A 9,491-nucleotide genomic window follows, 5' to 3' on the forward strand; every position below is an offset into this window, starting at 1 on the left:
GCCAGAGTCTCAGTGGGCTTCCGGATGTAGGGCTTAAAAATAAAGGGTGCCGCATCCCTCCCCTCCCCTCCCCTCATTCTCCACCCAGGGTGCAGATTAACTTAAGGGTCGATGCCCTCCATGCACCGTAGCTTCAGCGACCTTGGCAAAGACCTGGATTCTCTCCAAGACCTGTGTGCCGGCTCACTGTGAGTCAAATCAAGATCCTCGAAGATTTGCAGAACAAGCCCAAAAGCCATCTGAAAACTTGACCTGCAGGAATAGCTCACTGACAGAAGGGACAAGGGAGTGGGGTGTTGGTTTTCTATGGATTAGAGCCATTTTGATAAACTGCATTTTCTTATTCACTTAGTTTGGAGTCACAGTCCTGTTTCCTTGTCCAGGCTGGTTCTGGATTCCTGGGCTCCAACGGTCCTCCTGCCTCGGCCTCCTGAGTTCTTGCACCAACAGATGTGTGCCACTGCACCCGGCTGTTAGACTGCCTTTAAAGAATGCAGCTTGAAAGGAATCAGAGAATGCATGTGACAGAGCATCACCTGGGGTAGAGAGGAACCCACCGGATGAACAGCTGGGACCATTTGGGCAGAATCTGGGGAAAGAATCGAATTTCAGATTTCCACCCAAACCAGTGGTGAACTCCAAGTTAGGGACTGTCTGTACCCCTGTGCCCGGGGTGACAGCCTGCACTGACAACCTGGTACAGAGTCTTCCTGGTGGAGTGAGAGACTCCCCACACACGTTTCCGGAACTCTCCTTGATTTTTATAACGATTTCATTAGTGCTGCCTGATTCAAGGTCAATTATATAGCTCTCTAGGCAGTCTGAGCTTTTTTGTGAATTTCTTTCTTTGTCTTAACTCATACCAAGGCCACCCTGACCCCTGTGTCCTTGGGGTTTTGCTCTGTGCCCCTCGCTCCTGAGTGGGTCTATAGTCTGTTTGGCTGTGTGGCTCGAGGCCCTGGGGAGAGCAGGGTAGCCAGTACTTCCGCCCTCCAACATCGTCCAGCCACACCCCCTGCTGTCAGCCCAGCTCTGGAAGGGTCTCTCGGGCCCTTCTGTCTCCCGAGGTCCACCCCGGTGTTTCGGTGGTCTGTAAGTCAGATGACACTTTCCATGCAGAATGGCCCAAGCGCCCCCTGCTCAGTGGAGGCCGTCCAACCTCGGTGTCACTGGAGATTTAAGCAGAGCTAAAGCTGAGGGTGGGGTGGGGCAGGGCCAGCTCTGGCATTTCAGGAAAATGTCACATGTTTGGGAAACACTCTAAATTCCCATGAGGTTCCCAGCTCTGAATTAGAAGGCCAGGGGCACTGCCTTGGGTGGCATCCCTGGGAGACCCTTCGCGAGGGCCTGGGGTCCCCCACCCCAGGGCTCATCGGGATCTGGACTCGGCCCATGATGCCTTTAGGGGTGACCCGCTCTGAGCAGAAACCCACAGACATGGAGGCACTCCTGACAGCTCCCAATTCCTGGTCTCGAAAGCCTCGGGCAAGGAGCGGGCTGTGGCCTCGGCTCCCGGCAGCCCAGGGTAACACAGGACCCCCAAGAAAAGGGCACCGTGTGAGCCCCGGGAGGTCTCTGGAGACACCAATCTCATGTCACTCAGAGGTACTGATGGCGAAGACAATGTCATGTGGCCACGAGGGGCAGGCACAGACCATCATGTTCCTTCCTTCCGGAGGCCCTGCTGGGGACACCAAGCCACGGGGCCTCTGGAGGATCAGCTGCCCAGCTGACAACCAGCCATCCCATGAACATGTGGTGAAGAGTAAAAGGACAAAGGCACAAAGCAGGACAAGGCGGGGTCACTTCTTTGGGTCTCATGAGCAAGGACAAACTAGAGTCACTCCCTGCTTATGGTGACCCGGGAAGCTCGGGTGTGAAGAGAGGCCTTCTTCCTCTTGAGAGGCCACAGATGCTGGGTGTACTGGTGTCAGAAAGCCACGCCGACACCTGGAGTGGACAGCCACCCTGACACCTGCAGAGCCACCACCAGGGAGGCCAGACCAAAGCAGATGCCTGAAGGGCCGGAGGGCGAGTCCAGCTGTGGATGCTCCAGTTAAACTGGCAGGACGGAAGAACCAGCAGAGGACAAGAGGGACAAATGTGAGAACCGGCAAGGGACCGGGCCCAGCTCACAGGTGCAGTGCTCTGAGATGTCTTCCTTCCCTCTCCCTGTCAGCGCCTGACAGCCTGGGCCAGCCCAGGACAAGCAGTGCCCTGTAGCAGATGTCCTGGGGCACCTGTCCTATGACAAGCCGGCGCTAGCCTCTCCGTGCCCCAGATTTCTCACGGCCTCCGCAGTCAGCCAAGGTCACCAACACGAGGCCCTGCTGGAATTGCTCTGTTTTCAGTGTCCAGCTAAACAGCCGTCCCCACCTGGGACAGAATGGACCTCCAAGAGTACCTCTGGTCCTTGCAAAATAAGAAGTGTCCTTTGAATAACTCGAACACAGCGCCTCTCAGGCCCAGAGCAGCCTCAGGCTCATGTTTGGAGAGCTGGGATTTTCCACCGGGGGCACCGGGGTTTATTTGGAAGAGACGCCTCTGGGCCCGACTTCAAGCATCCTCATTTTACACACCCGACTCCAAGGTCAACTTGCTGGCCTCGTTAGCCACAAACAGACTGAGCCGCACCAGAGAAGGGACAGGAGGGCGGTGGGGAGAGGGACAGGGAGAGAATGGCCGTGTGTCCCGTAAGGAAATCCTGCCTGGCTGAACTCAAAACCAGCAGGACAGTGGGCATCTGGAGACTGACTTTAAACCCCGGGGGGAGGGGTGGGCAGGGGAGAAGAAAGAAAGCAAAGAAACCTCTGGATTTGGCCCACAGGACGCCAGGTTCTTTTTTGTCAAGTCACGGGCCAGAAGCCAAAGAAAGGAACACAAGGCCGACCTCCAGTTGGAGGCCAGAGGATGAATGGGGTTTCAGTTTTGAGGCACAGGAGGAAATAGGGCTGGGTTTCTCTGCTCCCCACACCCTGCTGTCTTTCTTGGGCACAGAAGGAGGCCAAGGCTGAGCAGGGAGGACTAGCGTGGGCTGTCACCGACGGCCATGCTGGTCCCTGGCTGAGGAGTCAGGTGGGGAGATTGGGAAGGCCCCTCCTCCCAGGCTGGGAAGTCGGCCATTTATCCCATCAGAAAAACCTGGGAACCAAATAGGCCAACCGTGGCCCTTTCCTTCCAGGTGAGAGGGTCGCTTTCACAGCAGGGAAAGGAGAGCAGGCAATGAGGGCACAGTAGGGTGGTCACCGTGGTGACTCTGTTGAGCCTCTGTCTGAGCACCCCCAAGAGATGCAAGAGTAGGACTCAGGCCAGAATGCGCCAGCCGGAGCTGGGGAGCTGGGCGCCACTCGACCCTGGCATTGGAATCCACGATCTTCAAAGGATGCTCCAGCCCAGAACGATCTGGAGTGCAGAGCAGAGGCACCCTCCCTGGAGGGGGAAGCACCCCAGACCAAGGGGCTTCACCCACAGCACCTGTGTCTCAAACTACATCTGAGTCCAAGTTTGAGCCTCTCCTGGGCTTGTGGAGGCTGCCTCCTCCGTCTTCACATGGTCCTCCTGGGAGTGTCCGTCAAAGTTCTCCTTCCAAGGCACAGCCACACTGGATCAGGGCCCAGCAAAGATCTCTCCAAAGACAGCCGCATCTGAGGGACTTGGGCTTCGACATACAAGAATATGAGGACAGCTCTCAACACTCCCTAAGGAAACTGAGGCCCAGAGAGGCTAAGTGACTCTCCCAAGACCACATGGCAAGTGAAAGAAGTGTGGAAATGGGCCATCAATCAGTGGCTGGCACCCAGCGTGGCCGTCAGCATGGAGCTACACTCACCATCTGGCCCAACGTTCCAGCCCCCACACCAAACTGGGGGAAGAGGTCGCAGGGTCAGAGAGAAACACACTCTCATTTTGCCCTTGACTCTGTTCTCTTGGCCTGTGGGCTGTGGTCAGTGTCACCTTGGCCTCCAGGGCCCTTCCTAGGCGGCCTGCTTGGCTGAGCACTGCCCAGCTGGCCCAGGCTCGGCCCCCTCCTGAAGCTCGCTCGGCTGCCTGCATTCTCCTCCACTGGCCTGTGGTCCTCCCTAGAGCAAGCATGGGCTCCCTGTCCCAGCTCCCTGCAGCACCTGAAGCCGTGTCCTCCCGCCGAATCCCCAGCTCATGTGCTTTCAGGGATGGTTTTGATGAGTGTGCTAATTGTTTCATTTATTTCTCACCTGGTCGCGGTCTCCTGGCGCCTCCAAGGTTAACTCCTGCCTCTGTCTTAAATCTTTTTGCTGCTTTCACTAGGTTCTCCTCTGTCAGCTCACCACGCTCCACCATTTAATCTCTCCCTGTGCGAGAGTCCCTCTCCTTGGGTTACAAATGGCCCGCGTGTCTGCAAGAGCATGAATAATGACACTCAGCCCTGCCACCATCCTCACGGGCACCGCCAACCTTCCTCAAGCCCCACCCCACCCCCTTCTGCTGAGGCAGCCTTATCAATGCTTCCCAAAAGAAATTCCAGCCCTCAAAACCCAGGGGACCTTGGAGATGACCTGGCTTATAAACAAAGAGACAGAAGCCAGGGGGACAAAGGACTTACCCAAGGTCACATCCAGGTCCATTGGCACAGTTTGATCTAGCACAGCACCATCTAATTGGAATAGAGTGTAAGGCTGGGGTGGTGCTCAGAGGCAGAGCACTTGCCTAGCATGTGTGAGGCCCTGGATCCCACCCCCCAGCAAAGAGGAAAAACACCATCACCATCGTCACCATCACCATCACCACCATCACCATCACCATCACCATCACCAACATCACCATCTCCATCACCAACATCACTATCTCCATCACCAACGTCACCACCATCACCATCACTATCACCATCTCCACCATCCTTACCACCATCACCAGTATCACCATTACCACCATCACCATCACCATCACCAACATCACTATCTCCATCACCATCACTGTCATCGTCACCACTATCACTATCATCATCACCATCACCTTGGCCTCCCTGTATCACCATCACCACCATCACCATCATCATCATCACTATCACCATCACCATCGCCAGCATCATCACCGGCATCACCATCACCAGCCTCACTTTCTCCATCACCACTCTCACCATCACCATCACCATCCCATCACCACGTTGTCCTCTCCCCCTCACCAGCGTTACATGGTGCCAGGCACTACTCTAGGCATTTCCCATGAACTAACAGTTCCACAGGTGCCCCATGAGTAGGTATATTACTGTCCCTGGTATTGAGTTCCTTTTGATGCTGTAACAACTGACCTCAAACTCAGATACTTAAGGCAATGTAAATTGACCCTCATCATAGTTCTGTGGGCCAGCGTCTGACCCGAGTCTTGCTGGACTAGAAAGCGGGTGTGGCAAGCTGTGCCCAGGAGCCCCCAGGAGAAGCCACACTTCCCTCTTCTGGTGCCGACAGCTGCCCGCGTGCTTTGGCTGGGGCTTCTTGGGAGCCAGTCACGGTGGTTGATTCCTTCCAACATCCTGTCACCCCCCCTCCACTTCATTTCCTTCCTCTCCTGTTAAGCCTCCTGATGACAGCAGGCCCTCTGGGATGACCAAGGCAATCTCCCTGTCTTCAAGTCCGCTGACCAGGAGCCTTATTGCATCTGCAATCTTAATTTCCCTTTACCATGTGATAAAAGAAAAATCCTGAGATGTCCTAGATTCAAATACTAGGACCTGAGGGTGGAGGGGAGGGGACAAGGAAAGGTAATCAGGGAACAGCTGATGGCTGAACCCCACAGGACTGCTCCACGTTCCCATGTGTGTGAAGCTCAAAACCCCAGCAGCTGACCACTTGTGCTTGAAATTTCTGGGCTTGAAACCCCGACCAGTGCAGAGGCCCCAAGTCCCCCTTATGGGTGGTCCCCCTGTCCTCCTACTTCTGAGTCCTGAGGTCCCACCCCTCTTACCTACAGCCGATGTAGGTTCCATATAGACAGTTTGGGTTTTCCTTTCCCATGTTGTGTTATAAAATGTTCCCAGCTCTTCTAGTTCCTGCCTGGCCTTGTGGCCGACAGGCGCAGAGTGTCCCAGAACTGTTGCTTTTCTTGGATAGACTCAGACGTGTCCAGAGAGACATATTCTCCCAAGTACCATCCAGCTGAAGTAAAAGCCCTTGGCATTCAATGTGGTCATGACATTGTGCTTCCTGTGGGCTGTGCACACATGTAATTTGGGCTCTTAGAAGACAGTGTTCTTCCCAGCCTTCCCCCCACCCAGACAAGGGTGGCCCTATGTGTCCTGTGCTTCACGGCGAGGCCAGCCTTAGTCAAGGCAGCCATCTGCCCCAGCCCAGAACCCCTGGCTTCAGATCACCAAGTCCCGCATCAGAGCCCCATCCCTCCCGTCGTACACACGGCCTGCTCGGGAAGAGAAAGCAATCCCCAAGTCCACTCACCCCGCAGCAGAATGTTGCAGAAACCTTAACTGGGGACATGCGGGGGTCCACAGTCCTCTCTGCCTCCACGACTGATCCTCCTCCTCTACTGCTGGGTCAGAAGCTCCTGGGCCTCAGGTTAATGGGCAGGTGAGGGGCCGCTCTCCCTGGTGAGAGGTGCCAGAGAGACACCCGGTGGCCAAGGAAGAAGAGCCCAGGGGGGAAGCGCCTAGAGCAGCCCGGCCCCTTCCCTGGTCCATCCTGGATCTCGCGACTGGTGTCCATGGCTCACTCAAGGGTGTGGGCTACTGGTGGAGGTCACAGGGGCTCAACCTCCACTTGAGTAAGGTCTCTGGGGAACTCACAGACCCAACTTCTACTTACCCTATATATATATATATATATATATATATATATATATATATATATATATATATATATATATATATATATAAAGGATTCCATCTAAGTCCCAGCCAATTCGATGCTGGTGAGCAGGTCCAATGCCCAGGCCAGGAGACGTGGAGGAGGGTTTCCCCTGGCTCCGGCAGGGCCCAAGGCTGTTTGCAACCCAGCCACCTGCAATTACTCGAGTCACAGGAGGCTGCCCATCTGACGGACGTTGGCAGATTGGCCACAAAATTCATCTGGGCACTCGGTTTGAATAGCTTTCTCATCAAATCTGTAATCAGAAATGTGCGCCAAGAGCGAGCTTGGTCCCTTTCGGTTTCATCTCCTTCCACTTATTAAACAAAAATAAATGAAGGCTGGATAAGGAGGCCCGGGAGGGTGCGTCAGGATGAGGCGCTCCTCCCATGGCGCGCCTGGCAAGCGTCCTGAACCTGAAGTCTTGAGCTGTCCTTAGGCGGGTGTGACTACTGGGAAGCTCAGTCAACAGAGTGTGGGGCCCTCCGTCCAAGTGTGGCAGCTCCTATGGAATCCATAATCACTGCAAGATTAAAACAGACTTTTTTCTTTTTTTTTAATTTTTTAAGGTGAAAGGCTTGTAGTTGAAAGAGGAGGAGGGGGAAGGGAGGGAAGCAGGGGAGAAGAGGGAGGAGGGGAGACCGCACCAGAGAAGCAGGGGAGCCTAGAAAGAGGGAGAGAAAGACCTCAGGCCATTGCAGTCACTGGGTCCCATCTGGGTGAGGCCAGGCCGCAGGCCAGCTGGCCTCAGCTGGAGAATCCCGTCCCCACTCCACATCCTCTGTGGCTTCCACCTGGTCTGCATTGAAAGCTCTCTCTGCCAAGTGCTCAGAGGGCAGATTCCTTTATTATTTATTCTAGACCCTCCCCCACGGGAAAATCCCTCCTAAGGCTTCCCGCAGGCCGGGGCCTGTTCTGTTTGCAGAACAATTGAAAATGATGAGCAGCGATTTCTAGGAAGGCCCCTTGGCCACCCCTGGGCAGAGAGAGGACGCCCAAGTCCAGGTCGTCCCCGGGTCCCAAGATCCCGAGTCCCAGTGCCCCCACATTAGTTCCTTGGTTTTCAGTCACGAGGCAGATGGCCCCAGTAGGCCTTGGACTGACTTCCAGCTGCTCTGACCCCAGGTCAGTTCCAAATGCTGGGCCAGAGGTGAAACATTTAGATCTTCTCCGCAGAAACTTAGTTTTGTTTGACTTAAAAGAACAAAGGCCAAGGTGACTGGGGGCTGCTCATTGTGGGTGGTGGGAATGTATTCCAAAGCTCCATTTCTCATTTAAAAAAAATAATAATAGGCCTAAGGAGGCATATATTTTCCGACAACGTGGAATAGAAAAAGACAACGGTACCCAACCTGGACTTTCAGATCCTATCTGCAAGGTAAATAAAGCATAAATTAACCAATTACAGTAAAATACCGGATAAATGCCCTTGACAATTCTGAATTTCCCCTGAAAGTGCTTCCAGCTGTGCCCCCGGGCTTGAGACACGGGCCGGAAAGAGGCTCCCTTTTGCTTACGAAGAATGCTCCAGCCTGGCAGAGCCGGACGGGGAATCCCGCGCCCACCTGCCCAAGCAGGGTCTCCACCTCCAGGCTTCCAGAATCAGATAGAAGCAAACCCTCTTGAAGGTCACGGACAAGGAGAGAGAAGCCTGGCCCTTCCCAGGGGTTCCTGTGATCACCCACCCATCAGAAAGCCACTTGTCACCCACTGCAAGGAGACGCTCAGGATGCAGCTGAGAGAAGGTCCCTAGATGGGGACGTGGAAGACACAGGACCGAGGGTGGGGCGGAACTTCACTTCTCTGTCAAGACAGTTTTACTGGCTCATAGCCACACTCATTTGTGTCCGGGCCGCCTTTGGCCGCCGTCCTGGTACAATGACAGACTTCAGCCGTGACAGAGACCGCATGGCCCCATGCTGAAGGTGTCCACAGCTCTGAAGGTGGACAGCCAGGATGATACTCTCTGTGGTGGCGGCAATGAGAAAAGGTCACCACGGCCACCGTGCAAGGGGGTTGGCAGAGAGATGAAGGTGGCAGCACAGCCCACTGCAGGAGGACCAGAGTGGCTGTGAGGGGAGCGATGGCGCCATCTGGCTCCTCTGTGTTGGCCGTCCTCACTGCGTAACAGATGACCGCAAACTCGCCTGCCCTAAACAGCCTCCACGGTTCCCTGCTCTTGGCCAGGCAGCAGGTGCCTGGGGCAGTGCTGGGGTCTCATAAGGCAGATGGTCGCACAGTGTTAGGATTCAGTTCCTGGGGGCAGTGGGACTGAGGCCCTCGCTTTCCTGGTGGCTGCCAGTGGTCACCGCAGTCCCTTGCCACACAGGCCATCCCTCTTTCAGCCAGCAGCGCAGTGGTGTCCATGGAGCGAGTCCCGGGTGCTCCTTCCATCTCCAACTCCTGCATCTCCCACCTACAGGGGGGAGAACCCCCTACCCTGATGTCGGGGGTGCTCGGACCCATCACACTCAGATGAGGAGGGACTCCGCCCCTACAGGGGGGAAACCCCTCTACCCTGGGTGTTGAGGGATGCTCGGAACCATTGCACCTGGGGAGGGGGGACACTCACCCTACAGGGGGGGACCTGTCTGCCCCAGGTGTCGGGGGTGCTCAGACCCAAAGGGCCAAAGGGCGTTTGGACCCATCGCACCCAGGGGA

The 9,491-nt window shown here is 55.4% G+C and overlaps 1 long non-coding RNA gene across 1 annotated transcript; it reads right to left on the reverse strand.

Annotated features, from left to right (window-relative positions):
• Nucleotides 1-2,652: 2,652 nt before the first annotated feature.
• LOC124093531 (uncharacterized) lies at nucleotides 2,653-6,177 on the reverse strand. Its single transcript, XR_006851988.2, has 4 exons — nucleotides 5,938-6,177; nucleotides 4,580-4,630; nucleotides 4,212-4,372; nucleotides 2,653-3,658 (listed from the first exon to the last, which is right to left on the reverse strand). It is a non-coding gene; the product is annotated as an uncharacterized LOC124093531 (long non-coding RNA).
• Between the last annotated feature and the right edge of the window lie 3,314 nt (nucleotides 6,178-9,491).

The sequence above is a fragment of the Marmota monax genome, unplaced genomic scaffold (genome assembly GCF_021218885.2).
Source record: "Marmota monax isolate L192 unplaced genomic scaffold, Marmota_monax_Labrador192_F-V1.1 WCK01_AAM20220418_F8-fsc00092, whole genome shotgun sequence".
In the NCBI taxonomy this organism is placed as follows: Eukaryota; Metazoa; Chordata; class Mammalia; order Rodentia; family Sciuridae; genus Marmota; species Marmota monax.